The following is a 20,074-nucleotide window of genomic DNA, read 5'->3' as shown; positions in this document are numbered from 1 at the left end:
GATCTTTGTCAGAAGCAGCTTACGAACAGACCCCCAACACCCCACTGGTGATAAAACCTTGTTTTGACGCCTATAGCTGTTGCTAAGCAACCATTGTTGCATCAGCATTAGGCAATATAGTATTCTTGATTGTGACAAATCAAAGGGAGAATATGTGAACAAACCTTACATAGGGGTAGAGCAAAGGAACAAATCATAGGAGTTTAAAAAACAGTAAAGCAGTAACACAAATACACTGTGCCAGTACTATAACCACTCCCCTGACTCCTCAAATTTTGTTGAGAATTACCAACCACAGGCTTACCGACATATCACAGTGCATTGGTGGGTATGTGTAGCCACGCACCAGATCTCTGTAGAACTGCTTTATGAAGAATAATGCTTCTGTCCGGAATGTTGATGTTTTTGTGGAGCTTTTCAGCTACTCTTGTAGCAAAATCTATTCATTACACATGCACTAACCCAAAAAGAGCAAATCTCTGGGATACGTACATGTATCTTTTTACCCACTTCGCTCTGTAATCTTTATTGACTTATGTCTTCACTTTTGTTTACCCCTTTGTTAACACTTGATCTCTTTAAGTGTCCTTTTCTCACCAGACAGACCAGTTCCCACTAGACTCCATCTGTCTCTATATATGACAGGCCCCAATAGGACAGTAGCATGTGGGTTGGGATCTAAATAGACTCTTACTGTAGCTTGTCATTGCCTTAGCTGTGACAGGCAGATTATTCTCTACTAAACAGTGGGGCAAACACTCTTCACCTAAGTTGGTTCCGGTATGTAAGCAACCGCTAAGAGGGTGACATTGCAGAACGCTGGAGGCGATTGCTAAGAGTGTATTACTGCAGTTCGATGTGATAGCAGTCTTATCTGTGGCTCCAGGGTGCATCCCGGACAGAAGCGTTATGCTCCATGAAGCAATTCTATGGATATATATATGTAAAGGCAAAAAAATAAAATCACATTTTTACTTTCTTTAATGAAAAATAAACATATCTCCAATATACTTTAATTAAAAAATGTGTACTGTTTTTTATAAGAAACCTGACTGTATGTAGTGAAATTCTCCCTTCATTTACCGCTGCGGATAGGAATTGTCAGATGACCCCTAACATGACCCCTAACTGCTGAGCAGCGAAACAATCATAGTTATGAACAGCAGGGGGAGACCCTGCCTTACTTCCAAGCCAAGCAGAACTCAAGCAGTTTTGTTTATGACAATCCCTAAGCAGCCCACACCACACTGAGCATGTGCACAGTCTTAGTCTTGCAAAAATGTTTAGCAAAGTTACAAGATGGTGACCCCCTGTAGCCAACTTTGAAAGCATAAATTATTTGTTTGATTAGGCTTGTGGTGCAGTAAGTTCACGCTTATATTTAGTATATAAAATACAGCATTTATAGCCTTATTCTATTTTAGACTTTACATGCCATTTAAAGGGAAAAAAACAGTTACGGAAGACTATAGACAAAAGAAGGCGTACAGGTGGATTTTGAGACTGGCTGACACTAGGGTTAGGAGGTTAGGAACAAACTGATTGACAGTTCTGGGGACTCGACAGACTCTGACCCTGGTACTCTGACTTCTTCCACACAAGTTTTTTTAGGGACCACTCCACACACACAAACAAATCCAGACTAAGGAGAGGGGGAGGATCAGGAGGGGAGGTAAGAAAAATAAACAACAAGCCCCCAAGGAGGGGCAGGAGGAGAGTATAGTAGTAAATTTATCTAAATACATATTATGGGTGGTACAAGACTGTATAATTGGGGACTTAAATTTGTACCAACCAACTTTTCTGACCCTTTTGAGGTGCATAAGTTCAAGCTTATATTTAGTATATAAAATACAGCATTTATAGCCTTATTCTATTTTAGACTTTACATGCCCTTTAAAGGGAAAAAAACAGTTACGGAAGACTATAGATAAAAGAAGGCGTACAGGTGGATTTTGAGACTGGCTGACACTAGGGTTAGGAGGTTAGGAACAAACTGATTGACAGTTCTGGGGACTCGACAGACTCTGACCCTGGTACTCTGACTTCTTCCACACAAGTTTTTTTAGGGACCACTCCACACACACAAACAAATCCAGACTAAGGAGAGGGGGAGGATCAGGAGGGGAGGTAAGAAAAATAAACAACAAGCCCCCAAGGAGGGGCAGGAGGAGAGTATAGTAGTAAATTTATCTAAACACATATTATGGGTGGTACAAGACTGTATAATTGGGGACTTAAATTTGTAACAACCAACTTTTCTGACCCTTTTGAGGTGCATAAAGACATCCACAGGTTCAAACGACTGAGAGGGGACCCCACAAAGAAGTATTAAAACTTATTGGATTCCTTGATTCAGACGGGACTAGCCACAGTTCCATCAGTGAGGCCACGGGACAATTTCTAATGACAGATTTCCCTAAAACACTATTCATCTACACGTTGCCTAAAATACACCAATACTTGACAGAACCCCCGGGCCGTGCAATCATCTCAGCAAAAGATCTCTAGTGCGAGACATGGGCACTTTTGTTAAGGATACAAAACACTTATTGACGCTTCTGAAAAATCTCAAAATTCTCCAAGACTGCTTACTGGTTACCATAGGTGTGTCAAGTCAATTATACAGTGATTCCCTATGATCAGTGGGTGGACGCATGCAAGAAGGCTATAGTACGTTCCCACAAAGGGCTACCAACGACAGAATTTTTGGTGGCCTTGTTAGATTTGACCTTATCTTACAACTACTTTATGTTTAAAGATGGGTTTTACCTACAGTTAGCCGTGACCGCTATGGGGTCAAATGTCGCCCCTTTTTTTGCAAAACTTTTTATGGAACAATATGATACACAATGGTTATTACCGATGGGGGTGATAAAATTAATTTCTATAAAAACTATATAGACTATCTATTGCTCTTTTGGAACGGTTCTGACACTGAACTTCTGATCTTTTGTCAGTCCCTGAATAGACTGGATTCTCCCATAAAATTAACTATGTCATATGCCAGGCAGTGTATACACTATCTAGACATAACCATATTCAAAAAAGGAGAGGGGGTGGGGACCACACACTCTATAAGAAACCGACTGATAGAAACACCTGATATATGCGCATTCACATTACCCTCCCCATATGTCCCGAGGGGTCCTGTTCTCTCAATTCCTTAGAGTAATTAGGAATAGTACAGAAAGTATCACAGCAGAATCAAAACTATTCCAAATGGCAGAACAGTGCAACAATAGGTTATCATATACAACTGATCAATAAACAATAGAGAGAGCTAAGAGGTTCAACCAGAAGAGTTTACTACAACAACCAGAAGGGTCCTCACGTCATGAACCTGATCTGAATTTCACGACCGACTGGACGGATGTCATTTTGTAGATTAAAAAGGCAATAACTAACAGATGGGAGATTATTAATTCTGACCCCCAACTGCCGTTTGTGGACAAGAAGAGACCACTAATAGCATATAGAATGGGAAGAAATTTCGGCAACCTTCTGATGGTTAAAGACATAAAGAATGGCCCCAAAAGAGCCAAAACTTGGTTGGAGAAACCACTTAAAAAAGGTTGTTTGAGATGTGCCTTACCTGCAGCGGCATGCAACAGGGATCTTTTTTTACACACCTGAGAACAGGCCATAAATATATGATAGACCACAGAATGACCTGCACCACGGATCACGTGATCTATATGGCCTAGTGTCCATGTGGCCTCCATTATGTTGGCAAAGCATCTACATCCTACAGAGAACGCATGCACAATCACAGTTATGCTAGCAGGAAAGCCTTAACAACAGGGAAGGCTGACCCATCAGTGCCTAAACATTGGCTAAAAGCCAAACACACATTACCACAAATTTGACACATGGTGATTGTTCATGTACCGGCCCCACAAAGAGGGGGAAATAGGGACTTGATGTTACTAAAGAGAGAAACAATGTGGATCTTCATATTTGATACTCTAACACACTGGAGCCAAAAAGAAAATTTTTTTTGGAGCCTCGAGACGTTTTCTCTATACCTATATACCTGTCATACTAATGATAAACTGTCAAAAATGTAGTTGTTGTCACTTTTTTTTTACCACACCATTAGTGTGGCCGGCTTGAATAATCCTTTTTTCTATTATCTTCACATTTCTTTAATTTTTATTGATTTTGCTCTCTTATTATTTATTTTTATTTCCTAATGTTTATTTTTTTAAAAGAAAATGTTTTTTTCACATCGTCTTTCCCATGGATTTATTGATGGTCATTGGGACTTTATTGCTATACATATGTGTTTTTCACAAAGGATTTTACAGTGTTTCAATCCATAATGATGACATATTGTTTCAATTTTCTCTGTTGAGTGAACACTTCATATAGCTGTATCAAACAGCTATATACAAATTGGTACATTAGCCACACTTGGGACAAACTCCTTCCTCCAATGTGAACCATCCAACCAGCTTGTAATTAGAATATTTGTACTATGTGATAGTTGCTATACTATAACTACCATAGTTACCAATACTAATGCTTTGCAATACTTTTCAGGAATTGTCTTTACCCAATCCGATAGTGGTGAAGCTTCACTGGGGAGAATGCAGAATGCCCAATACAGGTAAATGGATCGTAGTAAAGGGAACCCAGGAGAACCAATACAGATTGCCTTTTTTTGATGCACATAAACCCAAAGGAGAAGGAGCTGAGTGTTACCATTGGCACTAATGATGGCTAAGTATTGTCACTGCGAAGGACACGCACCAACAAGATGTGGATGAGCAGACTACCACCATTAAAAGCTGCAATCTCGTTATGGATTATTATTGAGAAGAGAGCAGTACCGACAGCAACTCCGAAGTAGGAATATGCTGCAAGAGGGTGCCGGGTATAGGGAGTCCACAAACGGTGAGTGTGCGGCACCTCTGTAACGTGGATAACGCAGAGCAGGTTTGGTTTTGTGCAAGCCCAATAAGCATAGCCATTGTCACGATCGCCGCCCGGAGCAGGTCCTGGAGCTCCGGGCGGCGCGTCCTCCCCTGCCGGCGTCGCTCCCAAAATGGCGGCGCCCATTACCGCCACGTGGGTAGCGGCGCCGGCGCAATGACGTCAGCGCGCCGACGTCGGCGCAAGGACGTCAATGACGTCACAATGGCGCCAAATTCAAAATAAAAACGCCATCTAGACGCCAGAATGGCGCCCAAGTATAGGAATACTTTCCCTAAGTGTATCCTGGGTTTCCTGTGAGCTTATTTGCTAAATCTTGTTCCTGATTGATATCCTGAGCCTTTGCCTGGACTTTGGACTTTGCTGATTTCTGCCTGCCTGTGAACTCTTGCCTGGATTCCGACTACTCTTTTGATTAACCCTTTGGACACCGCAACCTTGCTCCCTCAAGAGGGCTTCCTCCTCGATCCTGACTACCTCCCTGGAGGGACCTCCCGGCTCCCTGACATTATACTTAGGCCATGGATCCCACTGAGGAAGCTATGCCTGATGTCGGACGAGTGCTCCGCGGACTGGCATCCCGCATGGAGGAATATGAAGCCCAGCAGTACCGCATAAGACAGGCACTCGATACCCTTCTCTCCCGAGTGCCTCCAGCGCCTCCTGCTTCCCAAGCGGCTGTAAATCCTCCCATGGCGGACGTCTCGTCTAGCACAGGTTTCTCGTCTGGTGAGCCTCGTATTCCGCCTCCTCCTCGCTTCAGTGGGGACCCACAGGCCTGCAGAGGTTTCGCTACACAGTGCCAGATCCAGTTCGAGTTTCAACCCTCGCACTTCCCCAATGAACGTTCCAAGGTGGGGTATGTGATGTCTCGTTTGGTGGGCAAACCGCTTGAGTGGGCAACATCTCTTTGGGAGAAGAATTCTCCACTGACTTTTGATGCCAAGGCTTTTCTTCAAGCATTTCGTACTGTGTTTGATGCCCCGGGTCGGGTCACAAATGCCCCTTCTCGTCTTCTGCAACTCTGACAGGGAAACCGCAGTGTCAGTGACTATGCTATTGACTTTAGAACTTTGATGGCTGAGACTTCCTGGAATGACGATGCCTATAAGGCCGTATTCTATCAAGGTCTGTCTATTCGCATTAAAGATGATCTTGTCTCCAGGGAGTTCCCTGATCTGCTGGAAGATCTGATTGCACTATCCATTAAGGTGGACACTCGTCTCAGAGAGCATCAAGTAGAGAGGGAGCGTTGTAAAGGATTTCAACCCTTGTTGGCACCTCGCTTCCAGAGACCTCTCTTGCAAACTCCAGCTGCTCAAACTTCTCCTTCTCCTCCGGAGGAACCGATGCAAGTTGGAAGGGTTCGTCTCTCCGAACAAGAAAGACTCCGTAGACGAATGGCTGGCTTATGTCTGTATTGTGGCGGACAGTCTCATTTTGCGAACTCTTGTCCGGTGAAGCTCACGAGTTCTGTTCCCCGAGTTATATCTAGGGTAACTCATGTAGGGGGCACTACTCCGAAGTCTCAAGAGAACACTCACAGGTTTCTCCTTCCTTTACAGATTTGCCTAGCCACTAAGACCATTGTCGGCTCAGCTTTCATTGACTCTGGAGCTGCTGGGAACTTCATGGACGCTCTTTTCGCCAAACACATGGAAGTTCCCTTATTCCCATTGTCCACTCCGCTTCGTGTCACTGCCATTGACGACAGACCCCTGGAGGCTGAATTTATCTCTAAGACGACTGGGGAATTGCCTGTGCAGGTTGGGACGCTGCATAAAGAAAGACTATCGTTCCTAATTATTTCCTGTCCATCCGTTCCTGTTGTTTTGGGTCTCCCTTGGCTGCGCCTGCATAATCCCACCATTGATTGGTCCGCAGGACAGATTTCCCGTTGGAGCCCATTTTGCCAGCAGCATTGTCTTCCTGCTGAACCCCTCCAGAGGGTGAATATCTCTATGTCTGATCTGAAGACTCTACCCTCCTTCTACAGGGAATTCTCTGATGTATTCTGTAAGAAATCCGCAGAATTCCTTCCTCCACATCGACCATACGATTGTCCTGTCGATCTCCTGCCAGGAACCATGCCCCCTAGGGGTCGCACCTATCCTCTTTCTCCGGCTGAGACTTCCGCTATGAAAGACTATATTCAGGAAAATCTCCAGCGGGGTTTATCCGCCCCTCTACTTCTCCTGCCGGGGCAGGTTTCTTCTTCGTGGAAAAGAAGGATGGAGGCCTACGTCCTTGCATTGACTACCGGGGCCTTAATAAGATCACTGTTAAAAACCGGTACCCCTTGCCTTTGATTGCTGAACTCTTTGACCAATTGAAAGGGGCTAAGATTTTCACTAAATTAGATCTCCGTAGGGCGTACAACCTCATCCGCATCCGTGAAGGGGACGAATGGAAGACGGCATTCAACACTCGGGATGGGCACTATGAATATCTCGTGATGCCCTTTGGCCTCTGTAATGCCCCCGCTGTCTTTCAGGAGCTCGTGAATGACATTTTCCGGGATCTCTTGGGAAAGTCTGTGGTCGTGTACCTGGATGACATCCTAATCTTCTCGAAAGACCTTGAATCTCATCGCTCCCAGGTGAAAGAAGTGCTCTCTCGTTTGAGGAAGAACTCTCTCTTCGCCAAGTTGGAGAAATGTGTCTTTGAGGTGTCTAAGATTCCTTTCTTGGGTTATATCATCTCCCCAGAAGGTTTCGAGATGGATCCCGTTAAGGTGTCAACAATCCAAGAGTGGCCCCTTCCCTTGAGCACCAAGGCTATTCAAAGGTTCATCGGATTTGCCAACTACTACCGGCAATTCATCAGGGGGTTTTCTTCCCGTATTGCACCTATCCTTACTCTCATCCGAAAAGGGGGTAATCCCAGGTCCTGGCCTCCAGTTGCTATAGAAGCTTTTCAGTCCCTAAAAGACGCATTTTCTTCTGCCCCAGTCCTCCGTCATCCGGATCCTAAGTTACCCTTTTGCATTGAGGTGGATGCATCTGAAGTAGGTGCTGGGGCTATTCTATCCCAGAGACATTCTGCCGATGGAAAATTGCACCCCTGTGCCTTTTTCTCCAGAAAGTTTTCCCCTGCAGAACAGAATTACGATGTAGGGAATCGAGAACTTCTGGCAGTCAAACTTGCTCTCGAAGAGTGGCGTCACCTCCTAGAGGGTTCTTCAATCCCGGTCACGATTTACACTGATCATAAGAACATGGAGTTCATACATTCTCTCAAGAGACTGAATCCTCGTCAGGCCAGGTGGGCCCTGTTCTTCTCCCGCTTCAACTTTGTCTTGACTTTTCGCCCTGGCTCCAAGAATCGGAAAGCCGATGCTCTGTCTCGAAGTTTCACTCCGGTGGATCGTACTCCTGAAAGACAAGAGCCTATTATTCCTCCTGTCAAGATCATCGCTTCCTTGTACCCTCAATTCGCTGATCAAATTCTGGCTGGTCAATCTTCTGCTCCTCCTGATACCCCCATTGGTATGGCGTTTGTTCCCTCCGAGTTACGTCTGCCCATTCTTCAACAGACCCACTGTTCCAAGCAAGCAGGACATCCTGGTCCTGAAAAGACTCTTGAACTCCTTCGACGTTTAGTCTGGTGGCCGACTATCTGAAAAGATGTCAAAGACTTTGTTGCTGCTTGTACCGTTTGTGCTACATCCAAACCTAGCCATTCTCGCCCCAGTGGGTTATTACAACCATTGCCTATCCCATCTCGCCCATGGACTCATTTAGCAATGGACTTTATTGTTGAACTTCCCCCCTCTTGTGGTAACACTGTGATTTGGGTGGCGATTGACCGCTTCAGTAAGATGTCCCATTTCATTCCCCTGCGGAAGCTTCCCTCTGCTGTGGAGTTGTCTCAGCTCTTCATCCAGTATATTTTCCGTCTGCATGGTTTTCCTGTGGAAGTGGTCTCTGACAGAGGTTCTCAGTTTGCTGCTAAGTTTTGGCGTTCCCTGTGCAAAGATCTGGGTATCACTCTCCAGTTCTCCTCCGCTTATCATCCCCAGACTAATGGAGCAGCTGAACGAGTAAACCAAGCTTTGGAACAGTTCTTGAGGAATCACGTCTCCCTTTGTCAAGATGACTGGTCTGATCTCCTCCCATGGGCGGAATTTGCTCATAATAATGCATGCCACACTTCCACTGGAAGGTCTCCGTTCGTGTCGGTGTATGGTCAGCATCCTCAAGCCTTCCCCCAAGACTTTGTGGTGTCTGACGTCCCGGCTGCTGATGACCATGCAGCCCACATGTCTGCTTTTTGGGCTGCAACCAAGTCGAACTTAGAGAAGAGCGCTCTGGTTCACAAGACGTTTGCAGATCGTAGACGTAGACCCTCTCCTCCCTACAGGTTGGTGATAAAGTCTGGTTGTCTTCCAGGAACATTCGGTTGAAGGTGCCATCTCCTAAGATGGGTCCGAAGTTTGTGGGTCCATTCTCCATCTCGGAGGTGATCAATCCTGTGGCTTTCAGACTTCAGCTTCCCCCTGAGATGCGAATTCCAAACGTGTTTCATGTCTCTTTGCTGAAACCCGCTACCTCCAACCGCTTTTCTGTGAACCAGTCTCCCCCTCCTACTATTTCTGTGGATGGTCAACAAGAATATGAGGTGGAGAAGATCCTTGACTCCAGAATCTCCAGGGGCTCTCTTCAGTACCTCATCAAGTGGAAGGGCTTTGGCCCTGAAGAATGCTCCTGGGAAGGACACTCTGATGTGCATGCTCCTCGTCTTGTGAGGGATTTCCACTCTAAATTTCCCCAGAAGCCAAGTCCTGTGGTCCAGAGGCCCCCCGTGAGGGGGGGGGGTACTGTCACGATCGCCGCCCGGAGCAGGTCCTGGAGCTCCGGGCGGTGCGTCCTCCCCTGCCGGCGTCGCTCCCAAAATGGCGGCGCCCATGGCCGCCACGTGGGTAGCTAAATCTTGTTCCTGATTGATATCCTGACCCTTTGCCTGGACTTTGGACTGATTTCTGCCTGCCTGTGAACTCTTGCCTGGATTCCGACTACTCTTTTGATTAACCCTTTGGACACCGCGACCTTGCTCCCTCAAGAGGGCTTCCTCCTCGATCCTGACTACCTCCCTGGAGGGACCTCCCGGCTCCCTGACAGCCATGTTGCGAGAAAAGGTTTCCCCATTGGGTGACTGATGTGTAACTACGATCCAATCCTGTCATAAAGGCTACAAAGGCAATAAAAAGATTCTGGTCGAGTTATTCCACCAGAGATAAGGGTCATTGGAATTGTTTTCATTAATATCGGGCATCTGATATATTTTTTTACCACGCCCAGAGCGGACCTTGATCTGTTCCATTTAAGGTCACAACATGATGTGGTTTTAACACACATCCACTTTAAGAACATTATGGTAACACTGAGGTTGTTGTATGTGCTTATTGAGTACGATGGTTTTTAGTTTTGTATAATGGGTGTTGTATATACACATAATGTGATGTCACTAGTGAGTGGGAGTAACCACAACTGTTTTTGGCGCCATTTTATCTTTGCAGAGGCACTTGGTTTTATACAGTGTTTGTATCTTCTTGAAGAAGGCTCGCAAGTAGTAATGTACCTTGCTATGTGAGAGCGTGGCTGATAGCATACAAAAAAACCGAGATGGCCATACCACTACTTAGAAGCTCCGGTATTTTCACATTCTGAGCACCGGAGGGAAAACACTTCCCTTACATCTAACAGGTGTGTAAGTGCTCTCCGCTTCTACCTTGTCCCTAACAGCTTCCACACAAGGACCGCTTTTTATATATTCCCGTACGGTAAACGGCTGAATCGGCTTTGTAAAGATGTATGAACTCTGTAGCTGTCTCTTTTGCATCTATCTTTTCAATGTTTGGTTACTATGTTTTATTTTATTTCACTATTTGTATGTAGCTTATACAATATTGTATCACTATACATGTAGTTTTGAGAGTGGGACTGATTTGAGGATACACTGCATTACATCACTGCTCACGATTTGTTGGGTTCCCACCACAATGTGTATTCAAGATAGTGTTTCTTATACCTGTTGCACTTTGACAAAGGCTGCTGATTCAGATGAAACATTAGTCACACTTTCTAATACGCCCACAATAAAATATCTTTATATATATCTTTATATATCTTGTATTGTATATATACACTCACAGGACTTATGGACTAATTATATCTTAGTTGGGATCAAGTGCAAAGTATTGTTTTAATATTACAGAGAAAAAGTAAATAATTTTTAAAAATGTGCATAATTTGATTATAATAGAGTCTATGGGAGACAGCCTTTCAGTAGAACGTGGTTTCCAGATAAAAGACCCTATATATATATATATATATATATATATATATATATATATATATATATATATATTATATATATATATATATATATATATATATATATATATATATATATATATATATATATATATATATATATATATATATATATACACACACACACACACACAAACAAGAGGTCCTCTGCACTCAACCCATCAATATATTTAAGACATTGAGACATTTTGTGCATACAGCTTCTAAAAAATGCCTTACCCTTTAAACAAACCAGGGATTCTTTGTCCATATATTGCAATATATTTAAACTGCCGAACTACGTCAAAGTCATCCCATATCTGGCCAGTTGTATGCTCAATTTTCATATGATTCATTAAGAATTCTATTGCTTCATTATACATTTTACACAGGGACTAAGTTTTACCTGCAACTTACTTGCTGCTTTCAATGTTAAAACTCCCAAACATGGTTGCCCCTTTTATTGGCCACCACTGGGATCAACTGACTATAGCTGGGAAGGGTGGCAGCTACAACACGGAGCTGGCCACTGCTCCTGTATAAACTATAAAAAACAAGGGAAATTTGTGCTCACCACTAATTTTTAAAACCATTAGACTGGGTGCAACGAGGCTGTGACCACAAAATACATACAGTATAGACAAAATACATATAGACAAATACAAGGTCTTCTGCACTCAACCTAGTTATTTATACAGGAGTAGTGGCCAACTCCCACCCTTCCCAGCTATAGTCAGGCCTAATGGTTTTGAAAATTAGTGGTGAGCACAACTTTCCCTTGTTTGTTATAGTTTATACAGGAGCAGTATATGTATATATATATATATATATATATATATATATATATATATATATATATATATATATATATATATATATATATACCAAGACCAAAACGTTGGTTCAATAAACTTCAAAAAACGTATATGTTTTTTGTTCATTACCAAAGACTTGTGAGTGCGGTGTCTACCGACTCCTGCATTTAGGCATGTAATCTTGTTTAATGAAGTACACACTTTTGGCTGCTTTTGCTGTATTCTGTGGCACATATCTTCCCTACAAAAGGGCCATGGTTGCCTTGGGTTGATACAGAGGCCCTAAACATGTTACTGTTGGGGGTTATGTATCAATAGTAGGCAACTATGCCCCTGGGCAGTAAACCATGGCAACCAATCAAACTGTTGATTTGAAAGGCGCACACCCAAAAGAATAAATATTAAGATTAATGCTGAGGTGCTAATCCCATGGAGACCACCCAAATTGAGCCTCCTAGTACAATTATCAAAATTCAAAATATTCAAACTTAATTTTATATACCGGTAAATGAGTGTGCAATCCTTATATTTTGCATTCATTATTCTGACTGCACTTGGCTGAAAAAAAAAACATTGATTGGTTTGCTATGGGTTACTGCCCATGGGCAAAGTGTTGATAACAAAACCCTGATGTATTTTAGTCTACTTCTTTGTTAAACTTCAATTCTCCTTTCAAAAGAGAACGGTTAGCCTTCTGTAGTCCTCTATTCCAAACTGGCCTTCCAGCCTGGCCCCAATGCAACAGCTCCATGGTTTGAGAACCTCTGGACTAAAGGAATACTAACATTAAAATTAAAGGGGTGCTCGAACCAAGCATACTAAAAATGCAACTCAAAGCAACTTTTCAATTTGCATAAATGAATATTTTTCAATGGTTTTATAGTTATTTGTAAATGTAATTTCAACTTAAAGCAGTGTTTGCTTATCACTTTCTGTTATCTGGATCTGTTATCTCTTAAAACAATGCAACAGGAGTCAGGTCACATCTAGGTCTGTTCATCATCTGGCCTCCATTACATTGTTTAATAATGTAAACCATCTAACTGCCATTGCTCTACAAACACTGAAAATAGTTAAAGCATATTGGAAAGCTGACTAGAATGAGATATGTTTTACAAGTTTGAATGATTTGATTGGATCTGGAGCTTTCTGGATAATGGGTTTCTGGATAAACAAATCCATTCCAGTAATAGCAAAGCTACAGTTTGATCTACCTATCAATCATACAGTGTGACATGACATTTCAGACCATGTGATGAAAAATAAAATCTTAAATGAAACTGTGGCGCCCTGGAACCTGGTTACAATCATCTTATGTATATCGCTATATTGGCGGCATAAAGGCAAATAACCTTGAAAACTTCTGCAGTGATCGTGGTCGCCTGAAAGCTGGTACAGATTGCCATAGAAACCACCATGTTTAGCACTGAGATGAAGGGAAGGAATGTGCTATTTGTAACGTCATCCCTGTGCTTATTCTCCAACCTTCAAGCAGGTTTGCAACCAAAGGAGTCATTGGAACAATGAGCTGTCAAACAACACAGGTCTAAACAAATTCTTTTATAGGATGCAGATGCTATGACAGAAATGCAAGCACTTCAAACTAAAAATATACATTTAATGCAACTACATTCAAAAGGAGCACAATTATGAAAAGCCTTTGCAGCTATAAAGATAAAACGTACCTTGAAAGACTAAAAAGCTGCACAGTTCTTGTAACTACATTTTCGGCAACTCTCCTGTTATCTTTAATAATTACATGTTATATGCTGTGTGACCTCAGAAGACATTCCCCTACTTTAATTGTGAAGAAAATGAAAGAAGCACTGATCACTGCCAAAGTTCATTCTTCGTAGAAATGCTACTGATTAGTATGTTGAAGTCACTGGCTCCTAAATAGGCCTTTATCTTGTTGCCAGTAACACTAGAGACATCAATAGCTCCTGGGATAGAGTGCTCCTCAACTTAGTTCTTGATTAATGTCAATGTGGAGAAGTTTCTCTGCAGGTAGCTCATACGATAGAATCAAGAGGAACTTTTCAGGAGGGACAATCACTCAACAGTGATTGGCTTATAAACCGTGTTAAATACAGGACATACAAAAATATATATGCTTTGTTTGCACGCAGTCACCATACAACTATCTTGCCACCCTCAATTTCTAAACATTGTAATTGTTGTCCCTCCACAAGGGTCAGCATAAAGCTAGTATCTTACACTTTCATTTAATACTTCCATACTGGACTCCACTGTTAGAATATACTAATTGTATGGCAAGTAGGAGGAAGAGCATCACAGGCAGTATTTTCTTTACAACTTCTTTAGCCTCACAACATGTACTATAGACCCAAGTGCCTATAGTTTTCATTAGTTTTCACCCTCTGAAAACAGGCTAATTTTTAGTTTAAAGCAATAGTTTAGTTAAATAGAGTGCTTACCTGTGGCTTGGTATTGTGACTTACTACCTGCTGCTCCTTGAATAGTACCAACTTCTCAGCAGAACAAGGACATTTGACAGGAAGGCAGACAAACTGGTTGAGGCATAGTGGTTGAGGCATAATGTTTATATTCATAAAGCTGGCCAAGATTGGTGTAGTTAATGTACAAACAAAACTGTGAATTTTTATTTGTGCTATGTTTGTTCTTAAAGGGGAAATCAACCTGTTGGGAAAAAACCCGTACTCCCCACCCCAGGTAGACCTCCCTCCTCCCCCCAGGCTAACTACCCCCCGGGGAAGTGCCCCATACTCCATACTTACCCCTCGGCGCAGATTCTTCCAGCGAAGTTCAACACGTCCATCTTCCAGCTCCTCTGTAAGGTGACTGAGGTGACTTCCCCGGAGGGGGGGGTAGTTAGCCTGGGGGGAGAAGGGAGGGAGGTCTACCTGGGGTGGGGGACACAGGGTTTTTTTAAAGGAGAAGGAAACCCTTTTGCAAAAAAAACCCTGTACCCCACACCCCAGGTAGGCCCGCCTCCCCCCAGGCTAACTACCCCTGGGGAAATGCCCCATACTTACCCCTCGGCACAGATTCTTCCACGCATCCATCTTCCGCGTCCTCTGTAAGCTGACTGGGAGATCGGTATTTCTGCGCATGCGCAGTTGGAGCAGTTTGCCGGTTTGTGACAACTGCGCATGCGCTGAATTACACGGAAATTGACGATCTCCCAGTTGGATGCGTGGAACTCCGCTGGAAGAATCTGCGCTGAGGGGTAAATATGGAGTATGGGGCATTTCCCCGGGGAGGGGTGTCTACCTGGGTTGGGGGGTACGGGGTTTATTGCAAAAGGGTTTCCTTCTCCTTTAAGAGCATTGAAAATATTTGCATTACTGCAAATTGTGAATATCTATGAGCACAATCTGCGGTTGAGTGGCAGAAAAATATTTTATTTGCTAAATATTATTCGCAAATCACATATTTTTATTTGCAAAATTACCATCAACGTTATATTTGTGCACAACGGCCCCCCACAGTGGTCACGCTCATGCATGCACGCATCTCATTTGTGAGACAGTTGCAAATATTAAGCAATATTAGCAATGCGAATCTCAGTGCTATTCCTGAAAATAGGAAATAGGGGCACAGCAATGAAATGTTTAAGCGTTTTAGGGAAAACACACACAAAACACCCATTTATGGGTGAACTTATTTACCAATTATAAAGAGTCCAGCAAATCATATAAGAAAATGCTATAGACCCCCCAATATAAGTGAGGAGGAGGAGGCTAAGCTCTTGGTGCAAATAGAAAAGTCTGCTAGTTTTGGTAAAGTGAAGATAAGGGGGGATTTTAATTACCCAGATATTGACTGGAGCAACAGTACTGCCAGATCAGTTAATGGGAATATGTTTATAAACTAGTTGCATGACAATTTTATGGCCCAAGTTGTTGAGGAGTCAACCAGAAAAAATGCTATATCTAGTGATCTCAAATGACCCAGAACTTCTAGCAAATATGCAAGTCATTGAACCCCTGGGTAATAGTGACCACAATGTTATATCAAAAACAACAAAAACCATGAATTTGAGAAAAGCTAATTGTAGTGCCTTGAGGGCTGCCCTTTAGACCGTTGATTGAGGTATTATGTTTTCAGCTAAAAACACAGAACATTAAATCATTACTGTTCTCAATGTATTCCCTTAATGGGTAAATGTAGAAGCACTAAGAATCACCATTAATATAGAAGTAAAGAAGTTAGGAAAGAAGAGAAAGGCATTTAAAAACTACAAGTCTTGTGGGATAGAAGCTGCATTTAATGAATATAAACACTATAATAGGGGGCCCATTTACTTAGCTCGAGTGAAGGAATAGAGGAAAAAAAACTTTGAATTTGAATGTTTTTTTTGGCTACTTCGACCATGGGCTACTTTGACCTTCGACCACGACTTCGATTTCGACTTCGAATTGAACGATTCAAACTAAAAATCGTTCGACTATTCGACCATTTGATAGTCGAAGTACTGTCTCTTTAAAAAAAACTTCGACCCCCTAGTTTGCCACCTAAAAGCTACCGAAGTCAATGTTAGCCTATGGGGAAGGTCCCCATAGGCTTTGCTATCTTTTTTAGGTCGAAGAAAAATAGTTCAATCAATGGATTAAAATCCTTCGAATCGAACGTTTCGAAGGATTTAATCATTCGATCGAACGATTTTTCATACGATCGTACGATCGAATGAATTGCGGTATTGAGAATTGCGAATTGAGGATTTCAATTCGGCAGTCAAATATCGAGGGTTAATTAACCCTTGATATTCGACCTTAAGTAAATTTGCCCCTAAATGTTGTAAATCAGCAATCCGGAAGGCAAAGACAGGAAATGAAGAGTGCATTGCAGGTGAGGCTAAGACTAATCCCAAAAACTTTTTTCAGTATATTAATAGTAAAAAGATGTGGGTTGAGAGTGTTGCTCCTTTAAAGGACAAGGAAAGGTTAAAATTAAGTCTGTTTTATTGTAACATGATTTTCAAACAGTGTACTAAGCACTCACTGTTTCCCCTTACATTGCTTCCTTTCTCTCTGCATGCTCCAGTCTTCCAAAGCTCTCCGTAGAAGTACAGTGACGTCACTGCATTGCTAGCATTCCACACCCCCACTGCCAAGGCAGTATCTCCGTTGTTTCTCATTATGGCGCATGCTCCTTTTGATACTTCATGCTCCTTCTGTAGAAGGGTCTGCAGTTTGGACAGCTAGAGTCATGATTTATGGGTAGCCGAATGCCTTTACAGCAATAAAAACCTAGCGATTCAGGAGGCACAGACACAGAATAGCAGGGAAAATATTAACAACCTCGACTGAGTTTGGGGGTCTCGGATTTCCAGCCTTTCAGAAATATTATGAAGCCGCTCAACTCAAACAAATTTTGGCATGGTCCAGATGGACCTCATGCAATAATTGGAGTTCTATAGAAAATGCTTTCTCGCCAGAGGGTCACGTGAACCAACTCATATGGTCTCAACCAACTCGCACAGCAGATCTCTCTATGGTGTTGTCTTCTACGCGGAGCACGTTATTTCTCTGGAAAAGGCATAGGGACAGACTATCCTCCATGAAGTCTGTAAACTTGACGATCCTGAATAACGATCTGACTGACCCACTCACTAAAGATATGATGTCTTTCAATGACCTCTCAGTGAAGGTACCACAAGGAACATGCCGATTTTTTGAATACTTGCAACTTAGGCATTTTCTCACACCGTACTTTTCTGAACTTAAGAATGTGCCACCTAGCTCAATCAGGGCTCCCACAAAAGGGCCTTGTATCAAGGATTTATAAAATACTCAACGACCCTCAGTCGGACACTCTCCCAAGACACTCATATATGGAGAGATGGGACTCTATTTTATCTCAACCAATCTCGGATGAGGACTGGTTGGGTATTTGGTCCAACGCGAAGAAAATGGTGCTTTGCTCTAGACAAAAAGAACACATTTACGAAATCCTCCTACATTGGTACCACACGCCAGCCAAGTTGCAATCTTTCTTTCCAGATCATTTGCCACTTTGTTGGAGAGGTTGTGGAGAAATCGGCAATGTACCTCACATTTTTTTGACTTGTCCTTTGATTCAACCACTATGGAACGAGATAGCAGAGCTCATAAGTAGGCTACTTTGCAATTGCAAACCAGTAACAGCAGATATTCAAACCTTCCTGATGGGCAAGCCTCTCTCAGATACTCATAAACAGACTCAGTCTCATCTCAACCAAATTTTTACGGCTACCCGCATGAGCATAGCAGCTAAATGGAAGACACAGACTATACCTTCACTGGAGGAAATAAAAAACAGAGTAAATAGCAATAAAGCTTTTGAGGCGGGCATAGCGACATTAAATAACCAAATGACTCACTTTACGGAAACTTGGGTGGCTTGGGAACTGCTATCATGGGCTTAGATAGTCAACTGGTTCCTGTACTTGTCTTAGAGAGAATCCACTTTTTTTTGCAGTATGATTGGATCTCTCTCTCAACACATATAACAGGCTTTTGTTTTTCTACAAAACCTCACAACTTTGGGATCCTGAGATGATAATTACTCAAATGTCACAGTCTTATTTTATTTTATTTTAATTTTATTATATGATTCATTTTATATGTTTCTTCATTTACGTATCTGGATTCTGCATAGAGCAAAGTTAAGATTGATGTAAATGAACAATTCTTGAATACGTCATGGTTTGTTCTTTGTGTGAAAAATAATAAAAATGTAAGTAACAAAAAAAAAATGAAATTAACCAGTGGGTTAATTTCTACAAATCATGGGTAGAATATAAACATAAGCAACAAAAATATGTCGGTTTTAATTTTCAGGGGGACAATCTCTTTAAACCACTCAACAACACACAGATTCCCTTTAGTCAACAGACCTCAACACATTTAAGGGGGCTACTTATTAAAATCCGAATTTTTCCGATTTTTCTAAATAAAAAGGTCTGATTTAATCGGGGGAAAACTCAATAAAATCAAGTGAAAACTTGATCATACTATTAAAATACTATTATTAATAGTACTATTATTAATAGTATTGAGGATCCTGTGCCTCTCTGCATTACTTCTACTTAAACGAATGCTATTATGCAGAGAGGCACAGAATCCTCAATACTATGACTGGAGGTAAACAAGTTAGGGACCGCCATATGGGGTTTACCTTGACCTTGTATGGTGGCTTTTCAACTTTATGATCATAACTTTGTAACTAAAAACCCCTGTCTTTGTTAACACATGCATTTGCATATCTACTAAATTACTTAGACAGGGGCCCAGGGAATGTGCACTGACCCATTTGGTTATGTCCGTGGCACTTCCCTTATACTTATATACATTTCTACTTAGCAATGCGGGTGCTCCCACAACCCCCCTTTTGTATTTAATAAATAACCCCCTAAATAGGCAAAGCAAGCACACCCACAGTGCAGTGTGTGGTTTTAAATGTATGGCATGACTACAGAGTGCCTTGCAAAAGTGTTCTTCAGATTCAAAGATCACTGCAAAAGGGTGGTGATTGCAAAAATGTCAAAACATAATGTTCATTTCTACCCTACTGTTTTTTTATTAAGCTTTAGTTCTCTTTTAAGTATTTTATTAAATGGGACAATACTCCTGACTGGGGCACAACAAGGGCCAGATTTGGTGTTAAGAGTATTCCTATAGCTCATGCAAAAAAATCACCCACATTATCACTTGTAATAAATGTGAACATTCTACCAACAGTGTTTGTGCTTAAAGGGATTGTTCACCTTTAAATTAACTCTTAGTATGATATTAGTGACATATAGAGACAATGTGAAGTTGGCTTTCATTTTTTATTATTTGTAGTTTTTGTTATTTAGCTTTTTATGCAGTAGCTCTCCACTTTGCATTTTCAGCAATCTGGTTGCTAGGGTCCAATTTACCCCAGTAACCATGCATTCCTTGATAAAATACTAAAATATGAGTAGGAGAAGTCCAGAATAGAATTATGGGTAATAAGAAGTAGCAATAATAATAAATGTATAGCCTTGCAGAGCATTTT

This window comes from Xenopus laevis, chromosome 9_10S (genome assembly GCF_017654675.1).
Source record: "Xenopus laevis strain J_2021 chromosome 9_10S, Xenopus_laevis_v10.1, whole genome shotgun sequence".
In the NCBI taxonomy this organism is placed as follows: Eukaryota; Metazoa; Chordata; class Amphibia; order Anura; family Pipidae; genus Xenopus; species Xenopus laevis.
This window is presented reverse-complemented; position numbering follows the sequence as displayed.